Here is a 26,755-nt window from a genome sequence, read left to right on the forward strand (position 1 = left end):
TAACAAACCTGCCCTATACAAAAATAACGTAGGACTAACTTTCTTCCTTTTTTTTATTTTTATTTGTGTAATCTAATCAACTCTAGTCTGGTTCTACTCTTATTCGACGTTTTGTCTGTCCTCTAAAACTAATTCTTCAAATTTATTCCAACATTATTCTTTCTGTTCTTCAGGTACAGTACTTTATAAGCAAAATCGAAAAAATATATACATATATATACATATATATATATATATATATATATATATATATATATATATATATATATATATATATATATATATATATATATATATATATATATATATATATATATATATATATATATATATTATATTTTTTTTTTTTTTTTTTACAATTTTATATTTCATCTGCATCTTTTGTTTCTTATTTTTCTTAACTCTTCTGAGGTTTTCCAACTTTTTAATATCTTGAGTTTAACCTCACTAAACTCATTACTGGACGCGTCTGACCCACATTCTGCCCTGTGGTAGGTTTTAGTTTGGGGCTACCACGATGATAAATTTTTCTAAAGATAATATGTTAATGTATTATTCAGCTATTTTCTTTTATCCTAGGGTTACAGCCACGTATAAAGATGCCTTGGTGAATTTAGCTACAATTTACAATAACCATCTAGTTTTTCACAGCCAAATAACCTTATTCTAACCCAATTCAACCCACGCTGTCCTACTTCTGTTGCAGCAGTTAAAAAGTGAGGCGAAAGACATGACAGCACAAGCAATGGAAATGCGGTCAGTGAGAAATTACAGTAAAGAAGTATTCAAAAATATATTGTAAAATATTGACTGGTCTCACGCAGCAAACTGTACGGAGGTATACACGAGGCTGCCAAGACAATCATAATTTTTTACTGGCGTTCTTGATGACGTAGCAAATATGAGGAGATAAGGGGAAAAACCAAGACTGAACACAGAGTAAGAGATAGACAGGATGCCGAGTCACCTTAAGCAAACAAAGTACAGAGAGAAATAAATGGAATAAAATCATAATACTTAAACAGTAAGACAAGAAACAAATATTATCCCAAAACAACACAACATGAAGTAGTAAACTCTTTTCCATTCCTATACAATAGTCAGGGCGATTCAGGAGTGGGCAAAGTGGGCAGCTGCCCAGGGGCTCTCACAATCTGGGGGGCTCCACATATTACAATGTTTTATTTATTTGTTTATTCATTTGGATTATTTTTATTTCATCTGACCTTTGGATTTAAAAAGCCTATACATGCATTCTTGGACATAATCATTATTTGAGTAGAGGTTTATCTGATTAATGATAAAAAATCATCTCTCTGTAATAACTAATAATATATTCTTTTCTGTAAGTCTCTTGAAAATTTTTGACATGTGGTAGTAGCTATCAGGGCTGGTCGACTTGAAACCACATGAATAACTCCAGTCATGTCTCACTTTTGTGTGTGTGTGTGTGTGTTGGGAATTTGTATACTATCAATAAATATACAGTTAATAAAAAATTTCTCAATGTTCTAATTTCAATATAACTGCATATGGCTTCAAAATTCTCCAAAGAAGTGTTCAAATTTCAAAATTTTCCGGGGGTCTTAGCGCCCCCGGAAATCCTGAGACATTTAGGCTCGCTTCACTCGCCACCCACACCTCTTGGGTAGTTATGAGGGGGCCCCCACAAAAGGCTGCCCATGGCCTCCACAGGTCTAAATCCGGCACTGACAATAGTTGTCTAATCATTAGGCAATATATTGCCGGTAGACTCAAACTACAGTGTAGGTTCAGATATTTTACATCCACCACAGAAAGAAAATAATTAGACTCCAACAAGAGCACAGGTTTGTTATTAGAGGAAGGAACTAGCTTAAACTTAATTCCAAAACAGAAAGAAAGGACTTCCAAACTTTAATTAAAAAGTCAACCCCATCATAAGGTAAAGAACCTCAAATTCCATAGTGAAAGGAATTAATCAGCTGGGGTTTATCTGGAGACAATTCCGAGGCCTTAAACTGAGATATGAAATATTTAAGTATCCCCGCTAGTCTTGTGATAGGGGGACCCGCTTGTCCTGGTAATCGTCTGTTGTGGTGATGACTCATGTGCCTACGACCTAACCAAATATCATCACCAAGTAACCATTGTGATGTCTTGTTGCCCACGATCTACCTACCTCTTCTATGATACGATACGATACGAAGTCATTAGTTAAGAGGTGAAAGAAGATTATTAGAATTGAAGAAAAGTGGTGAAACTGAAATACAGTAGGAGTAGAAAGAATCTGGGCTCAACCAGATCGCTTCATCTTTCTTATTGGTGTTTTGTCTTTGTTCTGCTCCTTGGGTCGTCAGACCTTGTATTAATATTGGTTTATTTATATACTGCTTATTATTATTATTTTTGTTATTGTTGGAGTTAGTGAGCCCGCCCAGGTCCTGTGTAACTGGGAGGTAGTCCATTATTTATTTATTTATTTATTTATTTTTTTTTTTTTTGGTGTTAGTTAAGTGTTAGTTGTGTTAGTCTGTGTACACTGCATGGAGGCCTGCCAGGTTCTTAGTGGAGCTGGTTGGTCACTCTCATCTTTATTCCTCTTGTAATGTTTTATGTAGAAATGTGTATATTGAGGCAGGAGGTGGTTCAATTACTTCTTCCTGGCTGATATAACTGAGAGGGTAAATTATATATATATATATATATATATATATATATATATATATATATATAATCTTGATAAAATCACACGAAGATGTCTTGAATAAAGACAAAGAAGGTACTCGTTGTTTACTGTGATTTTATCAAATTATATCCATTTTTGGATTTACATGAAATATATATATATATATATATATATATATATATATATATATATATATATATATATATATATATATATATATATATATATATATATATATATATATATATATATATATATATATATATATATATAATATATATATATATATTTTTTTTTTTTTTTTTTTTTTTGAGTTAGTGAGCCGCCAGGTCCTGTGTAGCTGGAGGGTAGTCACTTTTTTTTTTTTTTTTTTTTTTTTCTTACTAAGATGTTAGTTCAATGTTAAATGTTAAATGTTAAATGTTAAATATTAGTTATGTTAGTCTAAAGGTACATTGTATGGAGAGGCCTACCAGGTTCTTGTGGAGCTGGTAGGTCACTCACCTTTTATTCTCTATTAATGTTTTATATGTATATTGGGGCAGGAGATGGTCCAATTACTTTCTTCCTGGCTGATTTAAACCAACTGTGTTCATGGAATCCTTCGTTGTCTATATTATTTATCCAGTTTTGATATGTTTCTGTGTTAAGTTCAGTCACTTTTTCCAAATATTTACAGCTTTGTTGTGTATATCTACATTGATTGCTAAGAGGTTTGCTCTCTTGTGTAGCTGTTCATTATTGATGTGGTCTGTATATTTTATGTTATATATAAATCTGAGGGCTATATTTTGTACTGTTTGTAACCTTTTAATGCACGTTTTACTAAGGGTGTTCAATGGGATGGGTGGGTAGTCCATAATTGATTTGACAAGGGCAATATAAATCTTTCTTTGTTATTAATGCTAAGGTTCTTAAAGCGTTTTATTTTGATAATCTTATTCTTGCCTGTCGTTCTTTATCTTTTAAGTATGTTATATATCCTCTGTTAGTTTAATCCAAGCATCCTACCTCTTCTATGACAACAGGTAAGCAACAGATATACTTTCTTTCTCGAATCACTTCCAAGCCACCCAAATAATGACATCATCGCTTTGCGTCACCTGCGCCAACATCCTGGACGGGACTCTGGAGGCTGTCAAGAACGTTACGATAGCATAACATTAACGAATTTGACGATACCTAACCAAACTTCGAGCACAAGAACAATAAAATTCTTATAAAATGACGCTAATATTTTCAGTGTTAATAATATTGCCATGCCTTAGTGTTTTGTGAGCTGTTGTTCCTTGAAAATGCATAATAAACATAAAATATAGGCTGCACATTTATTTACAAAACTAACTAGTGACACTTTTATTTTCTAACTTCTTACTGAGAAAGAAAATATTAGACGTTGGATTTTCAGTAGATTAAAAGAATTGGGAAAAATAAAAGTAAATGACCCAACTACACTGAGATAAACACAACCTCAGTATTATTTATGAAAGGATGAAAAAGGAGACTAGAACAGGACGCACATTCTCAACATCAGATAGGAGTAATGTTGATATGAGGCTTCGAGTTACCCTGGCAGTCAGTCATAAACACAGGCATTGTTGGCCATGATACCTAGTCCGTGTAACCTGTAACCTTTCAGTCTATTGTCCCTGGGGCGTCCTCACACTCTTCTAACTGTGTGACAATCAACTAAGGACACACACACACACGAGGGATTCACAATGGCTCGTACGATATATATATATATATATATATATATATATATATATATATATATATATATATATATATATATATATATATATATATATATATAAGAGTATAAGGTGTAAGAATCAACCTTACTGTTTCAACTTGAAGCTGAAAACACAAAATACCGTCCAATATTATGCTGATTCTCTGCATTAACTATGAAAGTTTACTAAAGCACAGTTTAAAGAGATAAAATTAATGGCAGTTGAAGCAAAGTCTCAGGACACAAAGCAGCAACATTTGCCTGGTAGCTGGAGGCTCTTCCGCGTGTGTCGCTGTCTTTCACTTGAGCTGCTAGTTAGTCCTCAGAGAAGGATGTTTTAACCCCACGAGGAGGATGTTTGACGCTATAATGTTTTAACACTTTAAGAAGGATGATGAGAAGAAAGTTTTAACACTATGATGTTTTAACTTGTGAGAAGGATTTTTAACACTGGGATGTTTTGCCTTCATGAACACGATGACTTAACCCCGTGATTACGATAAACCTATGACAGCTTTATCCTTGTTCAACCTTAATACTGTACAACCCATGTTATATTGCTTCCTCATTATGAGATGTTCTTATTACCACCATGCTATTGTACTATTCCAGATGTTACTAAATGTTACATAATACTTCCTGAGATAAATATATAGTATATATCAGGTGCCTATAGGAGAGCACAGGTTCTCAACTGGCTCAGCCATTTAATATTATTATTATTATTATCCACTCTGTATCTGTGTTTTTCTGCAAATAAACTGTTTCAATTCCAATGGTTATGATCACTTAACCCCATGAAAATGACATAACCCCATGAATACGATAATTTAACCACATATACATTAACCCTTGTGCAATGACTTAACCTCTTGAGTACTATATCATCGTACTCGAGGAACAGCTCATCTTATTCAAAGGGTTTAAGACGTCGTACTCAAGGGATATGATACTCGTCATCAACGGACTTATTCACTATATTCAGGGTTTCTTATCATACTAATAAAAGCATAACTTGTATTTGGCTTCTTAGTTTGTTAAATATATACATAAATCACGAAGATAAACTAATAATAAGTAAAACAAAACAAAACAAAGATAACAAATAAATTAACAATAAGATAAACAATTAGCTAAATAATAGATTGACAGAATATATTACAAAGATAAACAAAACGATACTTTACCAAACTCTTGCGATGACGGAGTGACGTAAAACAACTTACTCGTACATTTGGCAGCGACATGATCAGCTCACCGAACCTAATGCTATCATATAAGTCTTTAACGCTTTGTCACTATTGAACATCTAAAAGAGTATGTTTAACGCTTAAGAACCTCGTATAACACTGTCAGGTCGCTAACTTATTGCCCTAAAGTTTGAGAAAATTTAATGATTCTCGCTGGAGGAGAGTAGCAGGTCCACACAGTTCATGAGGTGTGTACTATCTCTGTCTTCTCTCTAGAGGTCTCTCCTTGCCCGTCTCTCTGGCTATATCTTTACTCTCCTGTCTCTCTCTTCATTTTATCTTTTCTCCCCTCCTCTCTCTCTCTGTCTGTCTGTCCCTTACTCCTTCCATCCCTGTCTGTATTTCTTGGTGTCTGTCTTCTTTCTCTCTCTCTCTTGTCTTCTTTTCTCATTATTTCTCCTTCCTTCATTTTTTTTCTATCTCCTTCTCCATCCATCCTCCTTTTCTCCTCCTTCCCCTACTTTCTCTCTCCTCTTCCATCTTCCCTGTACTCTCTCTCCTCCTTCCCCTTTTAATTTCTCCTCTCTTCCATATTTTCTCTCTTCCTTCATCCTCTCTTTTTCTTTCTTCCTTTCATTCCTATTTTTCTCATTGTTTTTTCTTCTTCTATCCCTTCCTCCATTTCTCTTAATTCTCTTGAAGTCTTCCTCTCCTCTCGTCCTCCCTTCTCTTCCCCCTCTCTCCTCTCAAGCTGTCAGGTCGTGGGCGGTCCAAGTGAGTCTCTAGTAATGTAAAGCTTTCTAGATCACCTGAAGATCAGCCCCCGCCAGTTTATTTCACCTGATGATTAAACATTCTAGTACTACCTAGGGGGTGGTAGGTTAGATTAGGTTAGGTCAAGGTTAGCGTTAACTTGGGGGACTTAGCTTCAGGTGATCCCATCAATACTAAGCCACAGCCCATTCAGCTCGAGAGAGAGAGAGACTTACTTTCATTGGTGATTTATAGTCATCCATTGTCATCAGTGACCCAGGCACAGGTCACTGACCCACATCGGGGCCTGAGGGGCGAAAATGTAACAATAATAATAATAATAAAATAATAATAATATTAATATTAATAATAATTATTCATAGTAAATGAAATTTATAATAAAATAAAATAAAATGAAAATAAAATACTACTACTAATAATAATAATAGTTATAATAATAAAGAACCATAAAGAAATACAAAATGAAAAAATCAAAAGTGAGAAAACAATATATGTATGTTGTGTTGTCAATAGTAAGAGAAACAATTGAGACCCTGCAATTGTGTGTAAATGAGGCAGAAAGTCAGATGAGCAACCTGGGGCTTGGTCAAAATTTCGTGATGCCATATGGCAGCAGGGTCTACCATTAGACAACACATTATGCTTCCAATATCTTCACAGGCGGTACCTCCCTGTTTGGTAGCTGCCTACTACACCTCTGCAAGAGCTGTGGCTAATATTGATACGGAAATGTCGTTCCCTGGGCAGCGCAAAGTTAAAATGAACGTAATTCGTCAAGGAGAGTCTTGCTGAAGGCCGAAATCTTACATAAAATATAACAAGCAATTTAAAGCGCCAAGTAATCAACGTCATTTTAACCTTCAACTTTGACTTATCTCGAAGAAAACAAGAGACACCAACCCTGGGAAATGACACTCAAGAGGTGTTGTTTGAAGTGTGAAGACAATAACTCACAGTATTTGAGAGAGAGCAGTACTGTAACCTCAGGGACAAGAGCTTCACTGTGGTCGATGTTCAGACCTCCTGGCTCTTTCCACCCTGATTTACCTGATGCCCGTGAGACAGACAGACAGACAGACAGAGACAATCATTCACAAATGTCCGTGAAGAACCCAAATAGGTGAGTGTCCTGATGGTCGTTATGCTGCAGGTAAGATTGATAGGTGACTTTATTTACTGTAAACAAGATGATATGACTTGATTTGTTTACTGAACACCGTTGTCTCTGTCCTGTTGTAATGATCGTTAGTACCCACACCTGCTCTTAGTTCTGTTACCTGTAAAGTAGTGTTGTAGAGGATGGTGTGACTTACAGTGAACTGGAGTGGTGTGTGTGTACTGTCATCAGGAGTAGTGTTTGTGTACTGTCATCAGGAGTAGTGTTTGTTTACTGTCATCAGGAGTAGTGTTTGTCAACTGTCATCAGGAGTAGCGTCTGTGTACTGTCATCAGGAGTAGTGTTTGTGTACTGTCATCAGGAGTAGTGTTTGTGTACTGTCATCAGGAGTAGTGTTCGTGTACTGTCATCAGGAGAAGCGTCTGTGTACTGTCATCAGAGTAGTGTCTGTGTACTGTCATCAGGAGTAGTGTTTGTGTACTGTCATCAGGAGTAGCGTCTGTCTACTGTCATCAGGAGTAGTGTCTGTGTACTGTCATCAGGAGTAGTGTTTGTGTACTGTCATCAGGAGTAGTGTCTGTATACTGTCATCACTGAAATTCCATCACAAAGTTTATATCTGTACCTCGAGCGTTGTGTCTGAGGTGATTAAAGATGTATTGCTATGGATATTGAAAATCTTCTTTATCCACAGACACAAATGAACAATAACAACAATACGGACATGACTGAGCTGGAGGAGAGCCTGAACCCTCTTAGTGGATGTTTATCGTAGGGAATTATTATGTAACATTTAAATATCATCAGGATTATAATATGGTACATAGTGTAAGTAAATATGTATTAGAATGTTACCACGTTCATAAAAAATACATATAGTTGAGTTATGTTAAAGTGAAACAATAAAGTAACCACAGTTAGGATTATGTCGTGAGGTAATTTCTATCGTTAAAATCTGTCATAATGATTTTGATTGACACAGTAAAATAAAAAGCAAAGTTAAATACTTAGACAATAGATGTATTTTAAATGATGATTTAAATGAAGTTATTGTACATTGAGTCTTACCTTAGTGATCATGCATTATTATACTCTACCTGTACTTGCACCAACACCTGCTACCTGTACTTGCACCAACACCTGCTACCTGTACTTGTACCAACACCTGCTACCTGTACTTGCACCAACACCTGCTACCTGTACTTGCACCAACACCTGCTACCTGTACTTGCACCAACACCTGCTACCTGTACTTGCACCAACACCTGCTACCTGTACTTGTACCAACACCTGCTACCTGTGTACTTACACCAACAACTGCTACCTGTACTTGCACCAACAACTGCTACCTGTACTTGCACCAACACCTGCTACCTGTACTCCTTGCACCAACACCTGCTACCTGTACTTGCACCAACACCTGCTACCTGTACTTCTTGCGTAACCAACACCTTGCACCTGCTACCTGTACTTGTACCAACACCTGCTACCTGTACTTGCACCAACACCTGCTACCTGTACTTGAACCAACACCTGCTACCTGTACTTGCACCAACACCTGCTACCTATACTTGCACCAACAACTGCTACCTGTACTTGCACCAACACCTGCTACCTGTACTTGCACCAACACCTGCTACCTGTACTTGCACCAACACCTGCTACCTGTACTTGCACCAACACCTGCTACCTGTAACTTGCACCAACACCTGCTACCTATACTTGCACCAACACCTGCTACCTGTACTTGCACCAACACCTGCTACCTGTACTTGCACCAACACCTGCTACCTGTACTTGCACCAACACCTGCTACTCCTGACTTGCACCAACACCTGCTACCTGTACTTGCACCAACACCTGCTACCTGTTTCTGAAAATGTGGAATAAGATATTGACAAATTGGACAGATTAAACCACATACTGTACATGTATACACCACCTTCCGCCCAGCTCGTGACGCTCGTACTAACACAAGGCCCGGGACTGAAATTGGGATGTTACTGTCCAATCAAATTTCCAGGACTCAGCTGGGACTATCCAATTAGCTAGCCTGAAAGAGATTAATACAGCCAATCAGCTTCCAGAGGGGCAGTCAGAGTCAGCCAATCAGCTGCCAGTTATTGTAGTCGTGCTTATAACAGGACAGTAACTTAATTTCTCTGTATATGTACCAAACAGTAAGACTTCCATATAATATTATTTTCGTTTTTTTTCGTGAAATAATTTATTCTTTATGTTTTATATAAGAATTTCAATATATACTAATAAAATTCTTACATGCTTAAATATATCTTGATAAACCACACAGGAAAAGGAAACACTGGATATGTTATTGTATGATTTCACGGTCAAATGAAAGTCTTTGATATATCTTTTTATCAAAACTAGTCTAACTATTTAGTTGAAAATTGGTAGGTAAGCACGATTTCTATATTTCCTTCATATTTTATATATAATTCGTGTATATAAGTCACATGAGCGCTTAGCAGATAACCCTTACCAAATCAATGAACTGAGCTTCTGCGGTTGAGGTGATAAATTCCTAATTCATAACATTAAACGTGTTCCAATATTTCGAATTTTGATAAACATTCATAAGGAAAGAGAGACAGTGATATATATTTACTATTAACGAGATGCTAACGTTATATAATGAGATGGCAGTTGTATATCGTTAACGACATCTTAGTAGTGTTGACGAATAATAATTATCTGCCATTAGCCATTGTTATTTTTGTGTTGACAAGTAAATGTGATGTTGATAAGACTCGAGATTGAGTTACACACACACACACACACACACACACACACACACACACACACACACACACACACACACACACACACACACACAAACAGCTTATATAAAACTTCCGTCTTAACATGAATACCTAGGAATGCGCACAAACAGAAAGCCACCCAGAAAAGTAAGTAATTAGTAGGTAAGTAAGCAAGGGTAAATAGGTAAGTAAGTAAGTAAGAGAGAGAGAGAGAAAAAAAGAGAGTCAATAAGTAAAACAGAGACTAACTTAAAGTAAAAACCAATTGTTGCTAGTATCAACTTTTTCTCTCTCCGTCAATCTGGGTCACCTTATGTTTGGTTAATTACACAGAACTTCGCCCAGGCTTCCTCTCAGACAGACAGTAGGTTTCCCAAGTTCCATAAACCTTTATTGTCCAAAACTTTATATTTCGTGTAACTGATGTTTTTGTTTAAAGTTTACGAGGAAATGAGGACGGGGTGAGAGAGGTGGAGGTGAGGGTAAGGTGAAAAGGTGAGGGAAGAGGTGAGGGTAAGGTGAGGGTAAGGGAGGGAGGTGAGGGAAGAAGAGAGGGAAGAAGAGGAGGAGAGTTAATGTATGTGAGGTGATTTATTTTAAGGTTTGTATCCGGAGATTTTTAGGGGGTATTTGGGGTGATTTTAGGGTATTTGGGATTTTTAGATATTTGGGGTGATTTTAGGAGTATTTGGGGTGATTTTAGGGTATTTGTGATATTGGGGGTAAGTGTGGGTGATTTTTAGGGGTATTTAGGGTGATTTTAGAGAGTATTTGGGGTGATTTTATATTTGGGGTAATTTTAGAGGTATTGGGGTGATTTTTAGTATTTGGGGTAATTTTAGAGGAATTGGGGGTGATTTTAGGGGTATTTGGGGTAATTTTAGAGGGTATTGGGGGTGATTTTAGGGGTATGGGGTGTGATTTTTAGGGGTATTTGGGGTGATTTTAGGGGTATTTGGGTGTGATTTTAGGGGTATTTGGGAGGTGATTTTAGGTGATTTGGGTGGTGATTTTAGGGGTATTTGGGGGTGATTTTAGGGGTATGTGGGGACATTTGAAGGCACTTAGGGAATATTCAGGGGTTGGAAGAGATATGGGGTACGTCTCTTGCTAGTCGAGCTACTACCGAAGCACTCCCTCTCCTCCCTTTTTGCGGGGGATCTATTGACTGCAACTCTGACTCTCCTGCTGTTGTTGCTGACGGGATGGTGGTGGAAGGGGGTGATCCTGGTCCAGGTCCTGATTACTGTTTGAGTTTGGCTCCTTGAAGGCCAAGTCCTGCCACCTGAGATGCCCATCGCTGCAAAGATCAACAAAGACGATCTAGGCAGGGGACGGAACCTGCACGATATTAAGGTCTGGGAGTTCCTCTTGTTAGTCAATAGCCTTTATTGTGAGGAGGAGACGAGGACAAGCTTCTGTGTCACTACTACGACTACTACTACTACTACTACTACTACTACTACTACTACTACTACTACTACTACGATTATTACTACTGAAACAAAAGTAACTACCCTTGCTGAGTTAGTTAAGCCACAGAGGGGGTGGGGACGAAGGAAGAAGAAGAATAAGGAGGAGGAGGAGGAAGCAGCAGTGAGGAAGAGGAGGCGGAGGAGGAAGAGGAGCAGCAGTGAGGAGGAGGAAGAGGAAGCAGAAGTGAGGAGGAGGAAGAGGAAGCAGCAGTGAGGAGGAGGAGAAGGAAGAGGAAGCAGCAGGGAGGAGGAGGAAGAGGAAGCAGCAGTGAGGAGGAGGAAGAGGAAGAGGAAGCAGCAGGAGGAGGAGGAAGAAGAAGAAGCAGCAGTGAGGAAGAGGAAGAGGAAGCAGCAGTGTGGAGGAGGAAGAAGAAGAAGCAGCAGTGATGAAGAGGAGAAGGAAAGGAAGCAGCAGTGAGGAGAAGATAAGTCGTAGTAGTGGTGAAGGTACAGGTCACTGAACGCGTGTGGCCTTGGTTATTGGCATGTCTTAATACTGGAGAGAAGGCAGGCGGTCAGGACGGAAAGAAAGGGAGGTGTTTATTTATTCTCTCTCTCTCTTTGTCTTCTTCTTATCTCCCTTTCACCTTCTCTCTCTTTTCATATTCTCTCTCTCTCTCTTCTCTCTCTCTCTCTCTCTCTCTCTCTCTCTCTCCTTCTCTTATTCTCTCTCTCTCTCCTCTCATTCTCTCTCTCTCTTTTCTGCGATATACCTCAACAGTCATGTGAGACGAGACAACACGGAGTTTTCATCTGTAATTTTATCATCTCATGCAACTCTGTTTGTGACGTCAACGAGAGCAACAATAATAGTAAGAGGTAAAAGTAGTAGTAGTAGTAGTAGTAGTAGTAGTATAGTAGTAGTAGTAGTAGTAGTAGTAGTAGTAGTAGTAGTAGTAGTAGTAGTAGTAGTAGTAGCAGTAGTAGTAGTATAAATGTCCTGATCAGCATCACTAATATCTACCTTCACATATTATTAACGTACAATACAGTAAAACCTCCATATAACGGACTTTCATCTCTATATAGTTCGTTAGATGGAGTTTTACATCTAATGGAACCTCGATATAACAGCAGTTCGTTAAATAGAGGCTTTAATGTAAATGAACATCATATATGACCTTTGTTTACATGTTCATATCATTAATCTTGAGCTGTGTTTATTTAGAGTCACCCGTAAACATATAAACTACAGGTAGAGTAATTTTCAGGTGTTGTGTTGACAATATCATAAATCGATGCCTTTAATGAGATATGGTGGAAATGTTTACTTATCCGAGTTATTTATGCATTTGTAATGGAATTCGCTTTACTGCAGTGGGTGTGTTTGGTAGTTGCCTTCGATAAATTATAGAAATATTTGATTTTTTTTATTACAGTTGAATAGATTTAATGTGACTCAGTGGATATTAATTACTGTCTGTTTTTAGTGAGATATTATTATTATTATTATTATTTTTAAACTAAGAACCATATTGAGGCAGGTTTGTTTCTGGAGCTTTTTACACTAGAAGATAATCTCCGTTATGAAGGATGAAACAAATGCCCCCAAAAAAAAAAATTATGTTTTCTCTCATAACACGTAGAGCTTGTAAGACCTGCGGTGTGTTTAAACGATCCCCAAACAAGTCTACGGACCATCTAAGCGTAAGTGTGGAAAACCCCTAAAGGAATGGTTCATAACCTGTCCCTCTCTCTCTCTCTCTGTTGTATACACGTCCTTCTTCACCTTGTCTTTTCAGAGTCCTCCCTCTTAGTAACCTGCGGCGGCTGTCCCAACACTTCATCCCTGTCCTCCCTGTTTCCTCACCCTCACCCCTGCTCTTCCTTCTCTGCTACTAACTACCACTCTTCCCTGTCCTTCCCCATCACCTCACACACACCTTACCTTACCTCATCCAATCACTTTACTCCCGACACTTTCTCCTTCTCCCCATATTCCCCTTCCCTTGTCTCCTCCTCACAACCCTCGAAGCTACACAACATTCAAGATGCAATGGACTTTGCGGACCTCATTTACAGAGCGAGATTGCTGCCATTCAGTCGGCGTGGATCGGTGGCCGAGGATGTCTTGGTGATTGTTGCTGCGTGATCACAGCCTCCACAGCACCAGTAGAATTATGTGGTTCTCCGCCACTGCCATAGCAACTCTCCTCCCCCAGCCCTCCTCTCTGTGGTAGAAATTTCAGACTTAGATACGTGGTTGGTCTTTATCCCGCCGTACTGAAGAAGGTGTTGGTAAGGCGCAGCTGGAACACGGACACACGGCGAAAAAGACTAAAGAAGGAAATGAGACTAACGACCTTCTTGAACCATTATTTATATCCCATATCTGTTTACATACATGCTGAACCATTCTTAACTTGTATGGGAATTTTTACTGAATTGATATCCGTCTGTTTGTCTAATTCTTCATTGATCCTCTTTATTTCATTATGGTTGGTCCCCAGGTACCTTCCTGAAGGAACAACTCTGGTGAATAATTAATCAGTCTCACCACACCGGAGAGGGGGCAGTAGGTCTTGTCTTTGGTGGTCCACATTATATTATATTGTCGATGACCCACACTTCACACAGGATAATTTCAAGAAAGCTTAAAGTGAAAGTACAAACGTAACTATACCAAAAGACAGTGACGACTCATCTAAAGGAGACGAGTATTCACATTTAATGGTATTGATTTAGCGTGGTCAGATGATAGATATTAATGGTGTAAATACAAAGCCAGAATATTTTCATCCACACCCCTGATGCTGGCCACTAAAACAACGATAAAAAAGCCTACCTGGCGCGGGTGGCGGAGCTTGGGTTGACGTCATTCAGTGTAAACAAACAGTGAACCTCCCGCGCCTCTTAAATATGATCATTGTGGTTGGTTGTGAACGAAATATTCATCAGCTCACTATACTTTCATAAAAGGTTTTAATACAAGTGGTAGATACATAGACAGAGGTTTGGTTAAGTAAAATCGTCATTCAAGTTTACAATTGGTTCAGCATGTATACAGAGAAGCAATGAATTGTCAATCAATGTATCAAGATTCGTCCTCATCAGCTCCGGACCTCCCGACAGACAACTATGGTATGCAGTTCAGTATGTATATAGACAACATGTATATAATGTATATAGACCATGCATGTATAATGTCAATGTACAGTACAGTTGCCTGCACTTGTACAGTGGTTGGCACATTTCTGAGATGTGGCACCAATGTGTTTGCCTACAACCTCTCAATGGTGGCCAGACTAAGGTGTTGAGTATGTAATCCTCCTCAATCCTGTTCTAACATCCCATCACGGTCTATATACTATACTTGTCGATTTCCCGCGATTAAAATAAAACTCGTAGATTACATTGTGTAACTATCAACCAATAGTCATATATTCAGGTGTGTACTTGGTTAAGGCTAGCCTGGGAGCAGTCATTTATTAGTATAGACCATATCATCTGCCATCCGTACCTATAATTAACCCTATATAACCACGACTGAAAGAAGGGATCAAATGATAACCCAAAGCCACTTTCATGTACGTAGTAAACATTTCTCAGAAGACGGCTGTGAGAATATTATAAAGGTGATGTTGGAGAGCGCTCAAGAGGCTTCTGCTAAATTAAGAGTTGAGATCAAAGTTGTTGTTAACTCAGTAAATATTGGTGTGATCGTGATGAGATTAAGTAACATCAAGGCTGCTAAATTTGTTGTATGAAAATGATCTTGCAGGATTTGGATTGACTCTTCAAACATGTATTCTGTTGGTGATTTTATTTTGAGACGAGCAAATGTTATTTCCTTCGGTGAGGAAGCCAGTGACTCCACTCTGCGAGGCCCTGCCCCTGATTCACAGAAAATTTACATTTTGTGTAAAGCTGAAAATTAACCGTATAATAGTTTTCTAAAATAGCTTCATCAAAACTCAACCCAATTTTATAAATTAGGTGGATGTATCTTTATTGATTCTTAATTTGAACACAGTTAGAATACTATTTTCTGAGGTATCTTTTCGGTTCTATATTTTATCACATTAAATTGGTGATGCTTCCATAACATTAATAATTATTATAACTATAAAAAAACAGTCCATGATAATGTAACGAGCTGACCCAACAAATATATGAGCTTAATTAAACAACTTGGTGATCACCTGGCAGTGAGAATTCAGTATTATGGGCTTCGTTATCTGTCCTGAATTAATAAGATAAACCGTAATTAATTAGGTGATTTACTCGATAACAGTCCACAGAAACAATAACACTAATATACCTGTATGTGTTATTATCATATTTATCATCATTTGCTTTTCATCTCCTTTCCCAGAAACCGAATTAGTGTTAATTATTACCGTAAGTGTTATGTTGAGGTGATTATTCTTTTAAGATAGACAATAACATTCATAACAAAGCACAGATGAACGGCCAGTATAGTGGTATGTTGAAATGATAAATAAATAAATAAATAAATAAATAACGAAGCTCCGTAAATATTCATGAAATTAAGTTGTGACGTATTATCGTTAAATCAAAAAGTCAGGGTAGTTGCCTGGAGGAATTCTGGGATGGAAAAAGAACACGGTGTATGCAAGTTACACGTGCATAACTAACAGGAATTTAGGTGTTATAAACACTTATTTTGTACGTCATCAAACCGTCAAATGAAGAAATCTTGTACCGCAGTAAAGGCTTAAATATATAATCTGGGGGGTAGCGAACAGAATCGACTGCTTTAAGTTTAACCAAAATAGCGTAGTATAAGAGGATCAGCTTGAGTCCTCATGCTTTCAAGATGACCTTCAAGTTCACCTGCTTGGATACGACTGAAGGAAATGATTGAAACGTGATGCTGTGCCACAACACTAGTGAGGAAAAAAGAAAAGATGGGAAGTTCTTTTTACGCAACAAAAACACCCAGTATATCTCTCTCTCTCTCTCTCTCTTTTACAACAACAAAATATCAATACTTTTTTCAGTACAACAACAAAACAATAATATCCCTCTCTTTCGCTTTTAAACACCAACAAAATAACAACAACAATATCCTCTTCCGGACACACAGTCACACCAGGACACCCTCTCTGGCCGTCTCCAGTGTCAACAACCACACGTTACGTCATACATCTACGTTGGTTATTATTTTCTTGCCTAAGTCATAATCTGCTGACCTTACAGTTTAAAAAAATATTTATTAATGGTAAATTATCACTATATGGTAAAAATAAATGCAAAGAATGTTTTAATACGCAATGACGATTTTTCAACGCAAAGCAATGACGGCGAGATGGGAACCAACATCCCAGCACCGATGTCACCGCCTGGTCTCTCAACCTCCGGGAGGTTGAGACGAAAACACAAACCAACGACCACGAACCACCGTGGATTCGACCATCAGACCAGCGAGGCCATCACTTCAAACACAACACAACACAGGTTATGGATAAAGACAATTGGTGATCATCCACATAAACAATAATCATAGGCTTAGTTTATTAAGGAAAGGGTTCTGAACCTTTTTATGTTTATTTCCCATTACCCGCCTTCTTCAGGTCTCTATTACCCACCGCCGTGCCAGTACAGCCGCTATCAAACAGGGTTGGGTAACATGACATGTGACCAGGAACCGATTTTGCCTTTTCTCTTACTTTCCAATGAAATTGCCTTTTCAGCCGTCAGCAATTATAAAACCTTATTGTATACTGAACTTTTAGCATACCATTACAAACCTTGACTCGTAGTCTCATCAAATTGAACTAATTGGGAAAATTGGGGTTATTTTAAAATGACCCTCCCTTGATGTTACTGTGCCGAGTTAGGGGGAGGAGGCACTGAGAGGGTTAGATTGGTAGATAGATTTATGGATAGATAGTGGATAGACACGAGCATCACTCCTAGAACCTTCACACACACATAGAGGAAATGAATAAACTATCTATAATCTACTACCTGTTCTTATCCTCACTTTCTATACAGATGGTTGACTAAAGATGGAGGAAGCGAGTTCGTTCTCTCCACCACACAAGATTGGGTTAACATAGTGATATATATATATATATATATACATTTGACGTCATTCACTCTTTTGTTTAGATGAAATGACTCAAACATCAGGAGCCAATAGTTCACCCCGATACTCGACACTGTAAAGCGGTTAACCAAAATTTGAGGAAGTATTGAAGATAGAGAACTGTTCATCTCTGTGGTAATGGTAAAGGCGTATTATCAATTACTTTAGACTTTTATTTATAGCTTAGGGTTATGAGAGGAATAGCTTAGAAAATTAATTCCTTACAAAAACTAGGTGTAAAAGAAAGACAGTTTGAAAGCCTCTAATTTCTACTCCTGTAACATGTGTCGGTAAAATGAGATCTTGAGGGCGTGTTGTGGGTGAGCAGAGAGGAGGAGGTATATGGGGAGGGTTATGTGGCCAACAAGGTAGACGAGCGGATATAAGTAGCTTGGTGTGGTTGAAACAGGTAACACCATCCTCTTTCCACTTGTTTCTCATAGTCCTCCTGTTGAGTTTGTTAGTGTTGTTACAAACTGGTGCGTATAGCGAGTGATATATGCGCACACACACACACACACTAAATAAGGGTAATTGCCGTTTAGCGGTAACTTCTATGTATATATCATTTTTGGAAACTTCTGACTGGCCATAAACCATCACGTAGATCATACATATACAGAACCTAACCTAACCTCTTTACCTAACCTACTTTAGGTATAATTTTGCTATACTATGACCGTAAACGACGCCTTAAATGAAACAGATAAATTTTTACCATATACTAATTAACTTCCTTTGAGTTAATGCAATAAAAAAAAAATCCCTATTCGGCAAAACATCAGTTGTTTTAAAGGTTTAGAAAGGTCGATGGTAGAAGGCGCCCCGTTGGTGTGTTATGAGAGAGGAGGGACGGAGGTAAAAAGTCGTGTATCAACAGTGTGCAGAAACACAGTTAAGAGGGCCAACTTGTGGCCGTGATGGGGAAAGATTAGCGCCTTTGGGGTGAGACTGAGTGTGCCCTGGTGTAAGCTGCTGCAGTTAACTGTTAACCCAGCTGCTGTGTAGGGTGTTAGACCTTTTGTGTAGGTTGTTGTGTAGGGTGTTAGGTTAGGTTAGGTTTGCCTTGCGTTGGGTTGGGTTAGGTTGTGGCCGTTGTGATATCCCTGTCATCTCTCAACCTCTGTATGATAGTGACGACCCACTCACTTGCCAGACGACCTGGGTGTTCTCCTAAATGTTTCAGTCTCCAGAATTTGAGTGGGGACTATTCGCTGGTTGTAGCTCGTGTCCTTTCATGCAAGAAAAATATGTTAAGAGAATATTGCGTGCGAGTGACAGCTAGAAAAGGTGATGGTTTTATAAAGAGAAGAGGTGCCTCATATCTGCTGGAGAAAAGGGAAAGAGAGAGAGAGAGGTGTTTGGAGGTAGTGTGGGGAGGCGGGGAGAGGATGAAGGTGAGATTGTGGTGCTCAGTGTCGCTGGGTTTCTTTTGTTGGTAAATGTGAATCGTTTTGACTGAATGGTAAGTGAATAAAACTGGATGATACAGGTGTGCAAGTTTAGACGAGGATCTTAATGGATGCGGCTGACTGATACAGGTAAAGTAAATAAATAACTCTTGTATTTAGAATGATCCCATAGGGAATAAATATATATATATATTTTTTTAATTGAAGGAAAACATTCGTAGCACTGTTGACATTTGACGAATTCTAATTTACAGCTGTTCAGAGACAAGGAAGATCCCCTTAAGTATCTAAGTAGCGACAAATTACTAGGAACCGCACGACGTTATTGGCTGAGAAAGGAAGCAGTGACGTGTGTGAATGATCAGGAGAGATGTGTAGGCGAGTGTCTTGTGTAGGGTGGATGGAGGTGTTGCTGGTGTGTGTGTGTGTGTGTGTGTGTGTGTGTGCAGAGGCTGAGTTGTGGTGGTGTCAGAAAACACCAATAAACTTGGAGTAGTTTTAAAACTTTAGGTAGGGAGTTGGTTATGGATTTCAGAGAACAGGGAGGAGGATAACAGAGACAAGGCGGTCAGAGAGAGAAGAGGGGATGTGGGCTGGTCGCGTATAGGAAGAAATTAGGACAAATTTAAACATCTGAAAGGTGTGCGTAAGGTCAGGTAAAACAAGGTAAACACAACATAAAATCTGATGTTGTTGTTCTTGTTATTATTGTTATTATTATTTATCTGCTCTTTGTATGTCTATTTTCTCTCCTCTTTCTATTATATTCTCCATCTTCCACGTCTTCCAGGCAGGTACACGGAGGGAGAAGCGACACACGAGGAAGCTCAACACCACACCAACACACCCAACACCTGCTCATTATCGTCAGTATTGTTACATGCCCAATACATTTGTTTCACCTCCTGCGGTCTTGTCCCAGGGCTGTAAGACGAGGAGGGAGGCAACAATTACTCCTGAAGGTGATGGTGATGAGGGAATGAGCAGGAGGAGATCCCAGGAGGGCGCTAATGGTGGTGGTGGTGGTGGTAGTAGGGTGATGGTGGCGGAGGTGGTGGTAATGATAAGGTTGGTAATGGTGGTAGTGAAGAAGAAGGAGGAGGAGGGAGGAGGAGGCATGTAGGCTTGTGTGTATGCAGATGAGTCTCTGTGGACGGGGTGGTTTTGAGGTGTGTGTGTGTGTGTGTGTGTGTGTGTGTGTGTGTGTGTGTGTGTGTGTGTGTGTGTGTATCTTTATATTTTTCATTTATTTTTCCTTCTCTTTCAGATTTATATTTTTCTTCACCATTCAATCTCTCTCTCTCTCTCTCTCTCTCTCTCTCTCTCTCTCTCTCTCTCTCTCTCTCTCTCTCCTTTCACTTTCTGTTACCCACTTCTTTCTTCCTTCCCTCCTCCGCCCTTTTCTCAAACACCACCTCTCTCCCTCTCTCTCTCTCTCTCTCTCTCTCTCTCTCTCTCTCTCTCTCTCTCTCTCCACTTTTCCCCTTGATATATAGCGACAAAAAGCCGTAGGTTATGATATCAGTTCAGCTCTTGGTGTTGTGTTTACGTTCCTCTACGGTGCCAAAGCAGTCATAACCTGATCCAGCACTCTCGAAAGATTCTTACCTTATGCATTTTACTTTCCTTGCTGAAGAAATATGTGGGAACGGGTGGTGTGACTGGATATTAGATATAGATAGATAGATAGATTAAAAGATAGAGAAAGAGAGAGAGAGAGAGAGAGAGAGAGAGAGAGAGAGAGAGAGAGAGAGAGAGAGAGAGAGAGAGAGAACTTGGACGATATATTTCATTTCATAAAGCAAGACCCGCAACTCCTCCCTCCCCTACAGGTACAAGAGGATTACGACAAATTTAATTTCCTTCAGGAGCGCTTATAAGGTTTTTGTGGTCGCCAGAGACTGTTACCCTGATGACTCTGTGTCTCGCCGGGTACCTACCTCCTACACAAGCTGCTGTGTGTGTGTGTGTGTGTGTGTCATTCATGTACCACACACACACACACACACACACACACACACACACACACTATGTTTAGAAGCAACAATTTATCAATACAAAATTAAACATAATCAGCCTTTGGTCAGAGAGTATTTGCAGGTACCGCCCACCAGTAGTCTCTCAGAAGCCACATCAACAGCGTCTAATCATAGCCTCGAGTTTCTGACCAACATAATAAAAAAAAAACATATTCCCGTGATTATCATTTATAAATAATGAAAAGACATAAACAGAAAGAAGTGTGTATTATACTAATTACTAATACCAAGGAGGAAGTATTAAGGACGATAATTTACGCTTTAATCTTCAACGGATTAAACCATCGTGCTCAAAGGGTTATAAACTAGGAGCCGTATTCCCAAAGCACCAAACGTTAGCACATTTCACCTAACTAGTTACGGTACAGCCACAAGGTTCTTAATGTAAGCCAATCACATAGTGGTATAGATGCGTTCTCACACCTCCACTTACAGGGAAATGACGTTTAAATCTTTAGAATCCTACATCCCCATCTAAACCACGAACGTCAAGTCTGGTGGTAATTGGAGGAGTGATTCTTTTATTTAGATGAGAATAAATGGGGAAGAGAGAGAGAGAGAGAGAGAGAGAGAGAGAGAGAGAGAGAGAGAGAGAGAGAGAGAGAGAGAGAGAGAGAGAGAGAGAGAGAGAGAGAGAGAAAGAGAAGAAGAAGGTAGAAATGGGTAAAAAAATTATTTGTTCACCAGGGAAGTTTTTTTCAATCGACACGTATCACACACACACACACACACACACACACACACACACTACAAGTATTAACACAGTGTTATAAAGAATGAAAGTAAACAATAACATAACGAAGGGCCTTTTAGACTACCCCCAACAACAACAATTAAATTCGGAATAGTGATAATTAACGATGGTGATCTATTTATTTTGCTTATCATACAGCTACAGTACGTTTTAGTGTTATATATATATCTCTCTTGGTGGACGTTTTCAGTATAGAGTGTTGGAGTGTGCCGCTTGTTGGTCGTGTTAGTTGACGTGAACAAGGACGAGCAAGAGTGATTTAAGAGTAAGGTAGTGAGTGAGGTAGGTAGGTGAGTGAGTGAGTAAGTGAGTGAGTGAGTGAGTGAGGTGGTGAGTGAGTAGTGAAGTGAGTTCCGAGAGAGGTAGAAGCTAGCTAGATTAAGTGATTATATAATGAGGATTAATTGATGAGTAGAAGATTGACCCTAAGATTAACCACCCTATGCTAACTAACCCAACCTAAACCTAACCAACCCCAACCTAACCTACCAACCCAACCTAAACCTAACCTCAACCCAACCACAACCTAGCAACCCAAACCCAACCCAACCTAACACAACACCTAAGCACAACCTCAACCTAAACCTAACCTACCAACCCAAACCTAGCAACCCAACCTAACCTTAACCTAACCTCAACCTAAACCTAACCTAACCCAACCTCCCCCCTCCCCCCCTCTAACCTCCTCTAACCTAAACCTAACCTAACCTAACCTTTGGTGGTTGTGTCACATTCCACTATTCATCGTCATGGGTTCAGTCAACTGTGTAGGTCAGCGGTAGTCTCCTGTACAGTAAGTATGTTACGTTGGCCATTGATTTATTACATGTGAATCGCTCTTGTACACGACACAATATCCTGTAAATGTCTCCAACCAGTCACACAGAGGTTGGTGTTTTGATGTTGTGGTTATTGACATATATTTAGATGCTACAACGACTATAGGCCTTTAAGCTCCGTTTATTGTGTCATATCTTACGACACTCTACAATAACAGAGAACAATAACTGCTATAAACTATGATAGATATTTATTCATATATAGTATAAGTGTTATTATTTGTAACAAGATCGAGTTACTTGTTCGTGTATACAACTTGTAGAGGCTGTTGATTGGTCGATTATCTATTATATATTTTGTTTTATAATTAACCTTCTTGTTGTTATGTTAAGGTTCATTCTTATGTTTCATTTATTCAAGATTGTAAATAAAGGTTAAAAATGGGAAATATGAAAGAAAACAATGAAAATTATATGAGTAATAAGTTCATGAGATAATAATTTTAAAGTAAAAACCGAATAACAATATTGATGATGATGATGATGATGATGATAATGATGATGATGGTGATGTATTGTGGTGTTGATGGTGTATGTGATGTGAATATAATATGGATATGTGTGTATGATGGATGGGTGATATGTGTGATGTATATTGTGATGTGTATATGATGATGATGCATGATGATGTATGTGATGATGTGTGTAATGATTATGATGACATGATGATGTGTGTGATGAATATATGATAATGATTTGTGTGATGATGATGATAATGATTATGATATTGATGATGATGATGACTGATGATGATGAAAGTCTGAGTTAGTCCTGATGTAGGTTGAGTGTGCTGAGATGTGAAGTGATGACGTGGGTAAGACAACGTGATGAAATGTCTGAGTAAGCAGCTCCTTGATGTCACGATATTGCAGTGTGAGGACAGCTTACACACACACACACACACACAGTCACTGACACACGCACGTACACAGCCACAGCTTAGAGCCTTAGATAGATAGATAGATAGGATATGCAGAGGATTGAGAGGGTGAGGGAGGGTGAGGAAGTGTGAAGAGGGTGAGGGAGGGGTGAGGAAGGGTGAGGAAGTGTGAGAAGAGGGTGAGGGAGGAGGAAGTGTGAGAGAGGGTGAGAGGGTGAGGAAGGGTGAGGGAGGGTGAGGGAGGTGAGGAAGTGTGAGAGAGGGTGAGGGAGGGTGAGGAAGGGTGAGGGAGGGTGAGAAGGGTGAGGGAGGGTGAGGAGGATGAGCAAGACGGTGGCACCAGTCCGTCAGGCCACCGTGAGGAGGTCTAGGTCTAAGAGTGGATTATCGAAGTTGTATTTATGTTTCCTGAATCTGTATACGGATAATTCCCAGGTATTGTATTGTGATGTTTATATATACCACGAGTTATATATATATATATATATATATATATATATATATATATATATATATATATATATATATGCTCTAAAGGAAAAGCAGTTCCTGCTTTGTTAATTCACATCTTCAGGGTTATGTATTGCTCCTTAGTCTGTACTCACCCTGAAGAAGTGAAAAGAGTGAATTGCTTGTGGTTACGAAATATATATATATATATATATATATATATATATATATATATATATATATATATATATATATATATATATATATATATATATATATATAAGATTAAAGGTGATATATAGTGTGGTGTGCGTGAGGATAAGACACGCTATATCGAGTATTGACAGTATAACTTAATGTTCCCGAGAATACAAGTTATAAACTATAAATGTCAACTGTGGCAGCTCTTGTGTAAAACTCGACAGTAAATGTTATTAATGAAGTAACAATACCCAGTACGTTATTATCCAAATTATTATCCGTAAAAAAACTAAAATAAAGTTATAAATTGGTAATATACCGCAAAAATTCTCCAATATTGTCACACATATGATATTGCCTCCTGGTGTGATAACTGACAACTAATTCCATTTCGAACATTAATTGTCAACAGTGGTACGATAAATTAGCCTTCAAACACATTTTTAATACACCCTATAACTGTCTTGATGTAAACAATTAAAATGACGTCGGGGTGGATGTTAAGGGTCGGAGGCAAATAGTCCTCACAAGATTTATTCCCTGTTCCGTGTGGTGATGGAACACATACACAGCCACACATGAACAGCCACACATCCACACATGAACAGCTACACACCCACACATGAACAGCCACACACCCACACATGAACAGCCACACACCCACACATGAACACAGACACACAAGCACTGACACTTATATGGAAAAAGAACTATCATCGTTGACTGCCTATCTATCATAAACAACAACAAGAGTTACAAGGTGATGACACTCCCGAAATACAATAATATATATCGATAGCGTCTTACAGCTTCCCGGAGGAGGGTGATAGTGAGTCAAGTATGCAATAGTCATGCTCCCTCCCACCTCTCTCCTCCAACCCCCTGAAACGCTATGCCGGGGCTCAGGAACATGTAGCTGGATTCCCTCGTGTCTCAGGTGACTTGAGTGTGTGAAGCCTAAGTTTGAGGATCCAGGAGCCTCTGATCTTCCTTAAATTGAACTATATTAACATCTTAGATTCCTATGTTTGAAATCCTTCTGGGTTTTCTGTGGCTGTACTATAGTGAGGATGAATGGATGTTAGGGAGGAAAATACGTGTGAAATTCCACTCCTGCTGTGCGCCGCGCCTCCAGGTGGACACTTACTCCCTCCATTGGTGTGAAAATGTGAGGTTGTCTGTGTGGTGTGCAGAGAGCGGCGGCGGCCAGACCTCTATTGATGATGGCATTACGTTCATTGTGTCGTGTATACTGCATCATCCACCGGAAATAACGGCACTGAGAGCGTCATTGTGAGAGATAGATTGTTAGAAGTGGTAGAGTTGAATACGAAATTGCGTTTATAATGAGAAAGTGGATAGAATTTACGGATGAATATAAAGGGTTCAACTGAAGATTAGGTACCCCAGATTATTTTACGTAATGATTAAACACCCAAACACTATTTGGATGGGGTGAAGTTAGGTTAGATTAGGTTAAGTTATGTTAACTTAGGTTATGGTAATTTGGTTAGCGTTAGGGTTATGTTACGTTAAGTTACGTTATACAATTAGTTTAGGTTAGATATATATACACAGTTACATAACTAAAACATGCATAAAATTATCCAAATCGACGTAGGAACAAAGTGTGTATGAGGTGCACACACACACACACACACACACATACACACACACACCTGGGTACTCGCTGATAAGTAAGCCTGACAAATAAAAGTGAAACACGAGCGTCGTTAAGCATATCACTTCCCCGCTGGCCAAGTATCCCCACTCATATATTTGTATAGCAATTAGAGCGGTTTCGTACTGAGGGGCTGTAACCAATTCCCTGCTGCCTGGGACTCGATTCTCTTACTACGTTAAATTTTCCCGTAAGTGAGGATAAAACAATGCCTCTATAGTTAAGATAAACTCCCACTGCTCTTTCTGAAAAACTTGTGGTCGTCATCTATGGGTAAAGTCTTATACATGAACCGGTTATATAAGGTCCTTACATCTCCATTTGGTGGGATGATTTACCGTACGATGTTTTGAGAGTGGCCGGGCTGCCCCCTACAGGTAACGAGGTCATCTGTAGCAGGTATGAGCGGTAATGACTGTCGTAACTCACCCCTGAACTAGTGCCTCCCCGGACCACCACACCACCTAATGCCGGCTACAGCTGCTGCCTATACGAGTTTTTTTTTTATCAGCCGGCGATGTTGTGTCAGTATTGTGTGTAGTGAAGAACTAATTAACCTGTGGATGTATATGTTACAGTCATAGGAATAATTGCCAAATATCGATAATTTTCATGAAATTATTATTATCATTAATTTTTTTTTTGGGGGGGGGGGAACTTCTGACAGGTCGTAGACAATCAGGTAGAGTAGATCATCATAAT

The sequence above is a fragment of the Homarus americanus genome, unplaced genomic scaffold (genome assembly GCF_018991925.1).
Source record: "Homarus americanus isolate GMGI-L3 unplaced genomic scaffold, GMGI_Hamer_2.0 scaffold36088, whole genome shotgun sequence".
NCBI classification, from domain to species: Eukaryota; Metazoa; Arthropoda; class Malacostraca; order Decapoda; family Nephropidae; genus Homarus; species Homarus americanus.